General features: G+C 48.1%; 1 pseudogene; it reads left to right on the top strand.

Moving 5' to 3' along the window:
* The first annotated feature begins 6,309 nt into the window (after positions 1-6,309).
* On the top strand, positions 6,310-8,182 carry LOC127669202 (igE-binding protein-like; annotated as a pseudogene).
* Positions 8,183-12,188: the final 4,006 nt, after the last annotated feature.

Below are 12,188 nucleotides of genomic sequence, written 5' to 3' on the forward strand. Positions count from 1 at the left end.
TTGCCTTTGAGTCCGTTCTATCCTCATGAACTGAGCTAGAATGTTGCACACAGTTAGTGGGTACTTTCTGGCATGGTCAGGGCAACCGTGCTGCCTGGTTCCCAGAGCAGCAGCCCTGAGTTCACATGAGCACTGGCTCATGGGGTCTGGCATGTAGAATGTTGGATGGATCTAGAAAGACTCCTCTGCATGCTCTCCATTCAGTCATCAATTCCCCCACTGCCAGAGGACAATAAGAGACACATTACTGCCTTGTATTAGGCCTAAATTTTGTACATTGTTTCCAGTTAAATACAAGGCTTTTGTATTGTTTCTATTATTCTGCAAGCACTGGTTGGCTTATTGTACCAATGGCCAGGAAGGTGGTGTGATGCCCAACCCAATGCCTAATTATCCAGTCTCCAAGTCTGCAGTTTCTTTCCTATGGCACTGGGAATGTCCGTACTCTGCTGTGCTGGCACAGGCCACTACAGGATTCTGAAAGGGGCTGGAAGAGCAGAAAAGCATCCCATCTCAACACTTCATCCTCAACACAGATAGGTGTTCACTCCCTCTGTACCCCACTCCTCCTGATTCCTGGACCCCTGCATGGAAACAAGAAACACAGCCTTAGGGAGAGAAATGTACATTTCAGAAGTGTACACCAAGGCCATATGTTGCTAACACAGCATCCAGAGGGTTCTTCCTGGAGATATGACATCTACTAGCCTGGTGCTTACTCTCAGCATGTCTATTGGAGTGGAGAAGCCAGGGTGCCCTTAGAGCTTTACATCTGGATACTGTGCTCTGCCATTCCATACTCTGGGGCCTGTACCTGTTCTGAGTCCTCGGTGTTCTTCCCTGAGATATAGCCTTGGTGTTCGTTCTACTCAGGCACTAGCCCATTGTGAGTAAATGGCCTAAAGGCCTGATCACAGTTGACTACTACACAGTGGATAAAGTGCCCAAGCCTACAATGCCCCGACTTCACAAGCCTACTTTAAAAAAAAAATCTTTTCATTCTTTTTGGTGTTCCTATATACATATGTAAATAACACATGTGTGTAGAAAGAGGTGTTAATGTATACTCACTATATATATGTATATATATATATATATATATATAAAATCTGTGATATGTGTAAAGTGCATGTATGACTGACATGTGATGTGTATGATGTGAGGGTTTATGAGCACTATATGAATATGGTATATGTATAGTTTATGCATGTTTGTGTAGTGTGTGTTTGTGTATAAGTGATGGGTCCTTTAGTTCTTCCATTAGCTGGCCTGCTACAGACAGAAAATGGCATGGCCTCCCCTGGAGAGTCTAAGCAATCAGACACAGAGGGGAGATGTGCAAAAGAACATGGTCTGGCTAGAAACACCTTCAAGCCCTTAATGAAGAACATTCCCAATCCAGAGGAAGCAAGACAAAAACCAAAAGAAGGCCAGAAAACACACTGTAATTCTTATATGGGAAAGCAACCGAGTTCCTTGGAATCAGATCTTTAAATCCCCACTGACTGCTCTGGAACCAAATCCACTACTCCCCTGCAGAAAGGACTGGAATTCCATACCTCTGACTACCTGTCATCAGCTCATCCTCTGCTAGAACGGCCCATGACTGCATCTCAAATTGCACAACTTAGCCAAGCATGTGAACTACCCCCAGAAGCCAAGGAAATGTGAACCTTCCTCCCTTGACTTCAGCCAGCTGTTATCTTAGCCTTATTCTCCTTGCATGAGAATAAACATGGAGAGGCAGCCAGTGGAGATGCTCCTGCCAGAAAGGACAGAAGGAAGACCCTGGCAAACTGCTCTGTGGGTGTGTCTGACGACTGATCTCCTGATGCCTGTCAGGTATGCTCAGGAATGGGCTCTGCAGCTGTGGTGAAGTTTAGCATCTAGTGATGAGAGACTATCTCCTGGTTGTGTGTGTGGGTGGGTGTGACCAACAGGATCAAGAGGATCCTAATAACAGGATCAAGAATGGTCAGATAAAAGTGAATGATGTGGACTGGGCTGGGGCTGAGTGGTATATCACTGCTTAGGGTATAGTTATTTTCTCACTTCCATGATAAAATATGGTACAAAGCAGCTGGGGGAAGGGAGGAAGGGTTTGCTCACAGTTTGAGGAAACACAGCCCATCAAAAGAGAAGCCTCTGTGGTGGTGGGAGCATAAAGTGGTTGGGGAGATTGTAACCGCAGTCACAAAGTGTGTGTGTGGAATACTGGCGGTCTACTCCCCTGTTCCCCGTCAATGTGGGACCCTAACCCATAGACTGCTGCTGCATTCATGCGGCTAGTTCTCCCCTCATCAGTTAAGTCTCTGCAAATACACACAGACCACGGCCAGAAGTGTGCATCCTAAGTGGCTCTACATCCTGTGCAAATGCCAATGAAAATTCCTATCACATTTAGTATGGGCCATAGAAAAAGGGGAAAAAGAAGGAAAATGAGGAAGGGATGAGAGGATGAGAAGGAGAGAAACAGATCAGAGAGAGAGAGAGAGATCACAATTGATCTTGATCTTCTAGGAATACAGCACTTAGCCTTGATTTGAGACTTCAGACTTCCAGAACTGTAAAGTATAAATATATGTTGTTTTAAACCACTAATTTTTGGAGATTTTGAAGTAATAGATGAAAGGTTTGAATGGCAGCAGTTCTTGGGAGGGACACTGAAATGGTTCACTGGGGAGGGAAGAATTTTTCATGGAATTTATTGAAGCTATGGACAGACAGAGGCAAAGGCATGGCTGTGGCTCCAGAGCTCTTTCAGGACCCAGCACCAGAGACAGATTGTGCAGTGTGGACTTTGAAGAAAGGAAATTAGGGCTTCACAGCAGAAGTGGGGGTATTTTCTTATGTTTTCAAAAGATAAGAAATGTACAAGCCTGTAGCCAGACTTTCTAATTCCTAGTCAGGAGGCAGAGATGTTGGTAGGATTAGGATGTTTGGCTTCTAACACCCACTGTGATGTAGTCCAACTTCTCCCCCTGTGGTGTAAGTGGACTACTCCAGTTTCTGCAAAACCCCACTCTGCCCACCCAACATGCCCACTCTCCCACCCCGATCCCCACGCACCCCCACACTTCCACCCACTTTCCTCCATCACTAATCATTAAGAGGAAAATTCCATGACCTTTGTTTCCACCTGTTGCTATAGTGAATCCCAGTGACCTGGAGTCTATCTCACATTGGGCTAACATTCACAGGAAACTTGCAATGTGTGTTAACCACAATCCCTACTTCTGCCCTGCAGATTAGGCCAACTGAGATTTCTGCATGTAGACTGTAAAGTGCTGATGGGTCTAGGCCTCCCTTCTTCCCAGCTGGGCTGAGTTTAATCGCTGCCCTGAAGGTTAACCCTCTATGCTTTGGATAAACTCCAGGGCCAGAACAGTCCTGACCAAGGCAGGATGCAAATGACAGGTGTGAAGATGCAGGGTGGTACCTGACAACCTTTGAAAACAAGGAGCCTAGACACACAGAAAATGATCTCTCTAGTTGACCCCCAGCTTCTCTATAGTTTCCATGTTTAGTGCCTGAGTAGTGTCCCGACCCACAGGACAGTCAACAGGGTTGCTGGGAATACCTAAGAGAAAGGCGAGAGACAACAGACACGAGAAGACGGACAACAAGTCTAATTCTGGTCAAGCTGTCAAGTTTTATTTTTTTACACAAGCCAATTTAAAGGGAAAGGTATAGGTATAGGGAGGGGATGAGGGGAACAATCTCAGGGGGCTGGCATCATTTCTTAAAAACATTCCAGTAGCTGGAATTTTGGCATGATAACGGGGGTCATGAGGAGGTGAAGTGGAAAGGAGTGGCTATAGTAATCTATCCACAGATGAACTTCAAAAGGAGGGAGTTTTGAGATCTACGTAGGAATGATTCCTGGCATGGAGATCTAAGTGAGAATGACTCCTGGTATCCACAGCTCCTGGCATTGAGATCTAGGTGGGGATGGCTCCTGGTATGGAGAGTCCTTGGCATTGAGATCTAAGTGAGGATGGCTCCTGGCAGAGTAGCATCCCCTATGTCCCCCTGAACACTCTGAAATAGCTGTCATTTCCTGCCCTCTACCACCCACCTTCCCTACAGGCAGATAGGAAGAGAACAGAAATATTGACAAATTTCATAAGAACATTGCCTGGCATGTTCTACATTCTGTGTGCTACTATTCCCTATCATTCCAGGAAACTTTAAAAGGGGTGTGCAGAAACAGAGAGAACATGACAAGGTAAAAAAATATATATGCACTTGAAGGACACTGGAGTGAAGAAGTAAGAACAGAGAAGACAGCAGGGGGATGGAGGTCACCTTAAAACCAGCTGCTGAGCCAGGGCCATTGCTTCTGAAGAGCCCTTAGTGCACTGCTGTGAATGGAGGGAGGGGAGAGGGATCAAAGGCAGAGAGGAGAGGGAGGGGATACCCAGGAGAGGGTTGGGATATTGTGGAGGGGATGGCAGAAGAATAGGAGAGGGGAGGGGGAGGGGAGAATAGAGAGGGGGAAAGGAAAGGGGGATAGAGAAAGAGGAGGGGAGGAAGGAAATGGGAAGAGGAGGAGAGGGAATTTGGGAAAAGGGATGGAGATTGGGAGAAGGAGGGGAGGAAATGGAAGTAGGCGAAGGAAGGAAGAAATGAAAGAAAGGAAGGAAGGAAGGAAGGAAGGAAGGAAGGAAGGAAGGAAGGAAGGAAGGAAGGAAGGAAAGAAAGAAGAAGGGAGAACAAAAAGGAGGAAGGGAACACTTGTCCCATATGAAGCTTTGTAGGGCTTTAAAGCAGACTGGCAAACACTGTGTGAATCTTTGCTCTTGTTGAACTCATCTTTACTTTTGATGTAGGTTGGATGGTTTGTTTCATTTTGCTTTGTTTTGAAACAGACTCTCACTCTTTAACTCAGGTTTGTCTCAAACTCAGAGTGATTTTACAGTCTCAGCCTCCTAAAAACTAGTGTTACAGTGGGAGCCAGCATTCTGTGTGTCTTTAGAGTTACTGCTGTTTTGTGAGCATGTGCTTATGTGCAGGCTTGTGCACCACATGTTTGCCCGTGGAGCCCAGTAGAGGGAACTGGGATCCCCAGAACTAAAGCTACAGAAGCTTGTGAGCTGCCCTGTTGGTGCTGAACATGGAGTAGTGCTCCACAGAGAGTGAGTGAGTTGACTCCTGGCTTTGGAGGTCAGGCTGCCTCCAACTTCTCTCCCTTGACTAAGCAGGCAGGTACAGCCACGAGGTACAGACCAGGAGCTTCAGAACAGATGAAACAGAGTCAGTTCGGGCTACACCTGCACCCAAGGGCCTGGCAGTCCCACAGCACTCTGTGCCAGAAGAGAGCCAGTAACCCAGGCATACTGAGACAGGCTTGCAGGCCCACAGGAGGGACAAGCAGCAGCCAGAGTCTGCAGTACAACTAACACCAGACATAACCACGTGGCAAAAGTCAAAGGTAGGAAGGTTACCAAAAGAAATCAAGGCTACATGGCAGCATCTGAACCCAATTCTCCCACAACAGAAAGTCCTGGATACCCCAATACACTATAAAAGCAAGATTAGCATTTAAAATCACAGCTCATGATGTTGATGGAGGGCTTCAAGAAGGACATAAATAACTCATTTTTAAAAATGCAGGAGAACACAAGAAAACAGGGAGAAGCCCTTAAAGAACTATAGGAAAGCACAACAAAACAGGTGAAGGAATTGAACAAACCATCCAGGATCTAAAAATGGAGGTAGAAACAATAAAGAAATCACAAAGGTGTGAGGAGCTGCCCGTTGCTCCTGCAAACTCCATTACAAGATGGCGTTCGCATCCAGCTTGTGCTGAGCGGAGAACAAATCAGTGCGCGTGCCTGAAGTGATTTAACGTCCTTCGGTCTCTGCCTACCTCGTGGCGTAATATGGGCTGATGAGCTGCAACCAATTAGGAAGTGCCACGTCCTAGGCGGGCTTACCAGCCTATATAAGGGACGGGTTTTCAGACCGTTGGAATCTCCGCTTTGTAAGCTTATGCTCTCCCTCTCAAGATGCATTAAAGCTTTCTGCAGAAGGATCCTGAGTGTATCCATCAAGGTTGGTATTAACATTTGTATCCATCAAGGTTGGTGTTAAGTGCAGTAAGACCGACGTAGATAAGCAGTAGCAACTGGGTCTGTGTCTCAGTCTCCTGTAGGTAAAGGAGCTGCTCCCCGTTTTTACACTTTCGCTTTCTGCGCAGGTTTTTACATTCACTTTCCTCGCGCTGGTAAGGCAGATGTAGATAAGCCGCGGGTGCCCCCCCTTTTTTTTATCATCATGGGCTCCTCTCAGTCAGTTGTTACCGCTATGGAAGCCGTGTTGAAACAGCAAGATATAAAGATTGCCAACCGAATGCTCAGAAACTTTGTAAAGGAGGTGGATCGGGTGGCTCCTTGGTATGCCTGCTGCGGCTCACTAACTTTGGCCTCTTGGAACAAGCTGGGTAGGGACCTCGTTAGACGAATGGAGGAAGTGTTCTTGAGGAAGTCCAGGATAGCATGTCAGAAACTGAATGCAGTGAGAGATTAGGGGCGCGCGAAGGAAGAAACGGGCCCAGAATAAGGAAAATGGCCCTCCCGGAAAGTCTGCTGACAAGGGAGCATATTCTAAGGAACCTAGAGGTAAGGAAAACGGCCCTCCCGGAAAGTCTGCTGACAAGGGAGCATATTCTAAGGAACCTAGAGATAAGGAAAACGGCCCTCCCGGAAAGTCTGCTGACAAGGGAGCATATTTTAAGGAACCTAGAGACTCTTTATTTGTTGAAAAGTCAGACAAGGGGACTAATTTATACCCCATCCGAGAGCTGAAAGCTCTGCAATTAAGTAGTTCAGACAGTCCCGGAAACTCAGAGGATGAGAGCCTTGACCCCGAGGAGGAGGCTGAGCTAGATGAGGAAGTGGCAAAATATGAAGAGGAGAGTTATCATCATTTGCAGGGCAATAAGAGACACCAAAAACATTCACATTATGTGATAGCCGCTTCACAGGTGGTCCCTTCGGCACCCCCTCTGTATGAGGTCCGCCAAGGATCCTTCTCCCTCCTACCTGATAATGTGAGAAGGAAGCTATGCTCGGCCTTCCCTGTTTTTGAAGGCCTAGAGGACGGGCGGGTATACGCGCCCGTGGAATATAATTAGATAAAAGAATTAGCAGAATCAGTCAGAAAATATGGCGTTTGCGCCAACTTTACATTAGTACAATTGGATAGGTTGGCAAGAGATTCTATGACACCTGCTGATTGGCAGACAGTGGCCAAAGCCACGCTTAGCAGCATGGGCCAATACATGGAATGGAAGGCCCTCTGGCACGTAGCAGCTCAAGAGCAAGCTAGAGCCAATGCTGCATCTTTAACACCAAAACAACAGGAGTGGACTTTTGACATGCTGACAGGGCAGGGGCGCTATGCGACCAACCAGACTAATTTTCCCTGGGGGGCATATCGGCAAGTTTCAGGTACTGCCATCAGGGCCTGGAAGGCACTCTCTAGGAGGGGAGAAGGGAGCAACCAATTAACAAAGATTATACAGGGGACTCAGGAGCCTTTTTCCGACTTCGTGGCTAGGATGACAGAAGCGGCAGGACGCATTTTTGGGGACTCTGAGACAGCCATGCCTTTTATTGAGCAGCTCATTTTTGAACAAGCCACTCAGGAGTGCTGCACAGCTATTGCCCCAAGGAAGAACAAAGGGCTGCAAGATTGGCTCAGAATCTGCAGAGAATTAGGAGGCCCCCTTACCAATGCAGGGCTAGCGGCTGCCATTTTACAATCCCAGAGGCGCCCCCCTAAGGGGCCCAACAAAAGGGTTTGCTTTAACTATGGGAAGCCCGGACACATGAAAAGAGATTGCCGAAATCAAAGGGCTCCCCCTGCTCTCTGTACCCGCTGCGGCAAGGGCTATCATAAGGCGGACCTGTGTCACTCGGTCAGGGATCTGAGAGGTAATATCCTCCCTCCTAGAGAGACCCCCACAAATGAGGATCCAAAAAACGGGGTAGTGGGCCCATGGTCCCAGGGCCCACAAAGATATGGGAACCGGTTTATCCATGTCCCGGAGAGAGCCCCCTTGGGGATGGCGCAAGAATGGACTTGCACGCCTCCTCCAACTTCTTATTGCTGCCTCAAATGGGAGTACAGCCCATACCTGTTCAATTGCCTACACCGCTGCCTCAAGGGACTGTAGGGCTCCTTCTGGGCCGAGGGTCACTTACTCTGCAGGGACTAATTGTTCACCCTGGCATAATTGATAATCAACATACCCCAGAGATTCAGGTTCTGTGCTCTAGCCCCAAAGGTGTATTTTCTATAAGTAAAGGAGATAGGATAGCTCAACTGCTGCTCCTTCCGAGTACCTACCAGGAGCCCAGGAGCAAGCAGATGGGATCTTCAGGTTGGGACTCAACCTATTTGGTTGTCAGCTTACAAGATAGACCGAAGCTGCTCCTACAAGTTAATGGCAAATGTTTTGAAGGTATTCTAGACACTGGGGCGGATAAGAGCATCATTTCTTCCCATTGGTGGCCAAGGTCTTGGCCAATTACCGAAGCCTCACATTCATTACAGGGGCTGGGCTACAGTGCCCATCCAACAATCAGCTCTTCCACCCTTACTTGGAAGATGGCGGAAGGGCAAGAAGGGAGATTCACTCCCTATGTTCTTCTGCTACCAGTCAACTTATGGGGACGGGATGTTATGCATGACCTCAGACTCACTTTGTCCAATGAATACTCGCCACAAGCAGTCCAAATTATGAAGAAGATGGGGTATGAAAGAGGAAAAGGGTTAGGGCGGTGTGAACAAGGACGTACAGAGCCCTTAGCGCCCAACCCGAACCAAGGTAGACAGGGCTTGGGTTTTTCCTAAGCGCCACTGGGGCAGTATGACCCATACCATGGAAAACGGAGGCCCCGGTGTGGGTTCCTCAGTGGCCTTTGACCTCCGAGAAATTGGCTGCGGTGACTGATTTGGTCACCGAGCAGCTGGCTTTGGGACACATAGAACCATCAACCTCCCCCTGGCCCATTGCAGTGGTGACCCGAATGCCACGCTTTGTGCCCGTTCTGGTGGAAGCCCCTAATAGCATGTCATTGTTTAGACAAAAAGAGATTTTGGAATCTCAGCCATTGTTGAAAATTTTACTAATTTGTCTAAGAATCTTTTCCAGTTCATTTTTCAGTTCATTTTGCAGAATTGGACTTCTGAGTTTGAGCAGACGCTTCGCGAATTAAGGATGGCCGTGCTCCAGATCAACTCCACATGTCTTGCTGTCATCTTGGATCTCTTCGGCCGTCTCCTATTTCAAAGAATGGGTGGGGGTTGGATTGTTTGGCATGGCCGTCTGCTGCGGACTGGTGTTTCTCCTACGGATGATGTGCAGACTCAGAACCCAAAATAAGCGAGACAAGGTGGTTATCGCGCAGGTGCTTGGCAGCCCTGGAACATGGGGCTTCCACTGACGTATGGTTAACTATGCTCAAGCAATAGATCGCTGACCGGGCAGCTCTTGCACGTCCGGAACTCAGGTTCATTGCACTGGGCAGAGTGTCCAACACAGCACCCAAGGAGGGTTGTTGAACGAGGTATCGCACAGAGGGCCACTATCCCTCTGAGAGACATGTCGTTCCGCATAAGGGTTGCCTGCCCAAGTCTCCCTTTTCCAGAAAAACGGCAGAGGACAGGTCGAGAGTATCTCAGGCTCCAGAATAGGCCTAGGGATAACTCCTACACATGGTCTGATCAATATTTTTGGCTGGGAGGTGCGACCACTGTCTCTACCCTCTCTACTGGGAGATCTATTTGCTGCATAATAAAACAAAAAGAGAGAGATGTGAGGAGCCGCCCGTTGCTCCTGCAAACTCCATTACAAGATGGCGTTCGCATCCAGCTTGTGCTGAGCGGAGAACAAATCAGTGCGCGTGCCTGAAGTGATTTAACGTCCTTTGGTCTCTGCCTACCTCCTGGCGTAATATGGGCTGATGAGCTGCAACCAATTAGGAAGTGCCACGTCCTAGGTGGGCTTACCAGCCTATATAAGGGATGGGTTTTCAGACCGTTGGAGTCTCCGCTTTGTAAGCTTATGCTCTCCCTCTCAAGATGCATTAAAGCTTTCTGCAGAAGGATCCTGAGTGTGTCGCGTCGTTTTGCTGGCGAGACGGTAGCGCGGGACACAAAGGGAAACAACTCTGGACATAGAAAACATAGGAAAGAAGTCAGGAGTCATGGATACAAGTATCAACAAGAGAATACAAGAGATAGAAGAGAGAATCTCAGAGACATAAGATAACACACAAAGCATTGAAACAACAGCTGAGGACTGACCATAGGTTCCATCACATTTCCCTAGTGGTTGCCTTCCACAGGAATACACTCAGGAGGCAGAGACTTGGAATTTGACTCCCCCACACAACAAACCCTGGAGACTGAGGGAAATGCTGTTCTAAGAACACAAGATGAGAGAGCAGCAGAGCAGAGGTGAGCAGAGCCCTGGTCACCACCATCTTTGCTGAAACATCCAAGATCGGGGTCCTTTGGTTCTTGTGCCTCTTCCCTAAATGGTTTTTTAAATCTGTAACATGAGGCTGGTGACAAGGAGGCAATCTCCTCACCAACTGTAGAATCCGTATCAGCAAAGCCAACTGCTCCTACTAAGTAGGAAAAGTGGCATCAGGTACTGACAGGGAGGGGGACTGGACACTCACATAGGAAGAGAGACACTGTCCTCAAAGAGATGCCTAGACTCCACACAGCTGAACAGCACCGTGGGCTATGCTGGTGATTGCCAGTGTCCCATTCCCAGCCACAGCCAGAAGGGGCACACACATACACACATACACACACACACACACACAAACATACACACACACAAACACACACACACACACACCAGTTCACTGTGTCTCCAGCCTGGACTCATGTGGGTCTGGATCAGTTCCTGACAGGCACCCCTGTGGTGGACTGAAATGCGAGGCACCTACCAACCCTGCCTAGCTGAAGGGGTACCTCCATAGGCCGGGTTGTTTCCTCTAGGGCTCAGGGAAGTCCTTCACACAGGAATTCCAGTTCTCATCTGGGATCCTAGTTCACGGAGGCTGCTGCATCAAGACCTGCCTCTGATGGGCCCATGGAGGGGGATGGTAGACTACTGAAGGCTGTGCTGGCCTCGCCCCAACCCCTCACCCCTCAGAGCCTCAGCTGTGCAGACAGGGAAGCTTCATCTCTGATAAAACTCACATACACAATCTAGTTTCACTTGTTCTTAGCTGACTTGAAAATTGCTGATCAGTTATAGGTTGGGTAGTGTGTGTGTGTGTGTGTGTGTGTGTGTGTGTGTGTGTGTGTGTTTACAAGCATGCCAGGTGTGAGTATGGAAGGATGGGTGAGCCTATGTGTGATTGAGTGTGAAAAACCCCACGCACACCTGCCCATCTGAACACCATGAGAAGTAGATGGCTGATATGTACATCTCCCTGACTTGACTTCCTGGATCCACACATTCAGGGGACTCCAGCTACTCTTCATTGATCTCCATGATTACCAAAGATACTACCAGGGCTTGATTACCCCAAGCAGTGACTCCAGACGCCATATAATCCAGGAACCTGGCATCTAGCACCCTGCTTGTTCTGGGGGAAGATGGTGAGACCCACAGGCAGGACAGCTGTAGGGACTAGCTTTAGTCTTAGAAGCTTCAGCCACAGCTCATCAGTCCTCAGAGAATCATCTTCAAAACCTGATTCCTATGCTGAGTGGTGGTGAACAGCCATGAGGTGACAAGGGCATTTAGTCTTGCCTTTAGGGTATCAAGACCTTACTGAAGGAAGCATAAAACACTTTGATCAGACCAAAAGGGCTCATTTTCCACACAGCCAAGGCTGCTGATAGACATGGGAGCAGAAGAGGATACAAAATAATGGTCTATGTTGCACAAAATAATGATGTCATTGGAGAGATACAAACCTCAATTGGGTGACACTGAGGCCTGGATAGTAAATTCACAGCAAAAGGGGGCCCTTCAGGGTCCCAGAACACAAGTGGGCCTCCTATTGCTTTCTCCCTTAAGGGGCCTTATCAGGTAGGTGCTACCACATTATTCCCAGCCCTGTTGCTTAACCCTGGTTGGTATAAAGGTCCTTCTTAGTCTTGGTGGCAGATTTCTAGTGACCATCTAAGCCATGTCTCTGCCAGTTCCA

This window comes from Apodemus sylvaticus, chromosome 19 (assembly GCF_947179515.1).
Source record: "Apodemus sylvaticus chromosome 19, mApoSyl1.1, whole genome shotgun sequence".
Classification (NCBI taxonomy): domain Eukaryota; kingdom Metazoa; phylum Chordata; class Mammalia; order Rodentia; family Muridae; genus Apodemus; species Apodemus sylvaticus.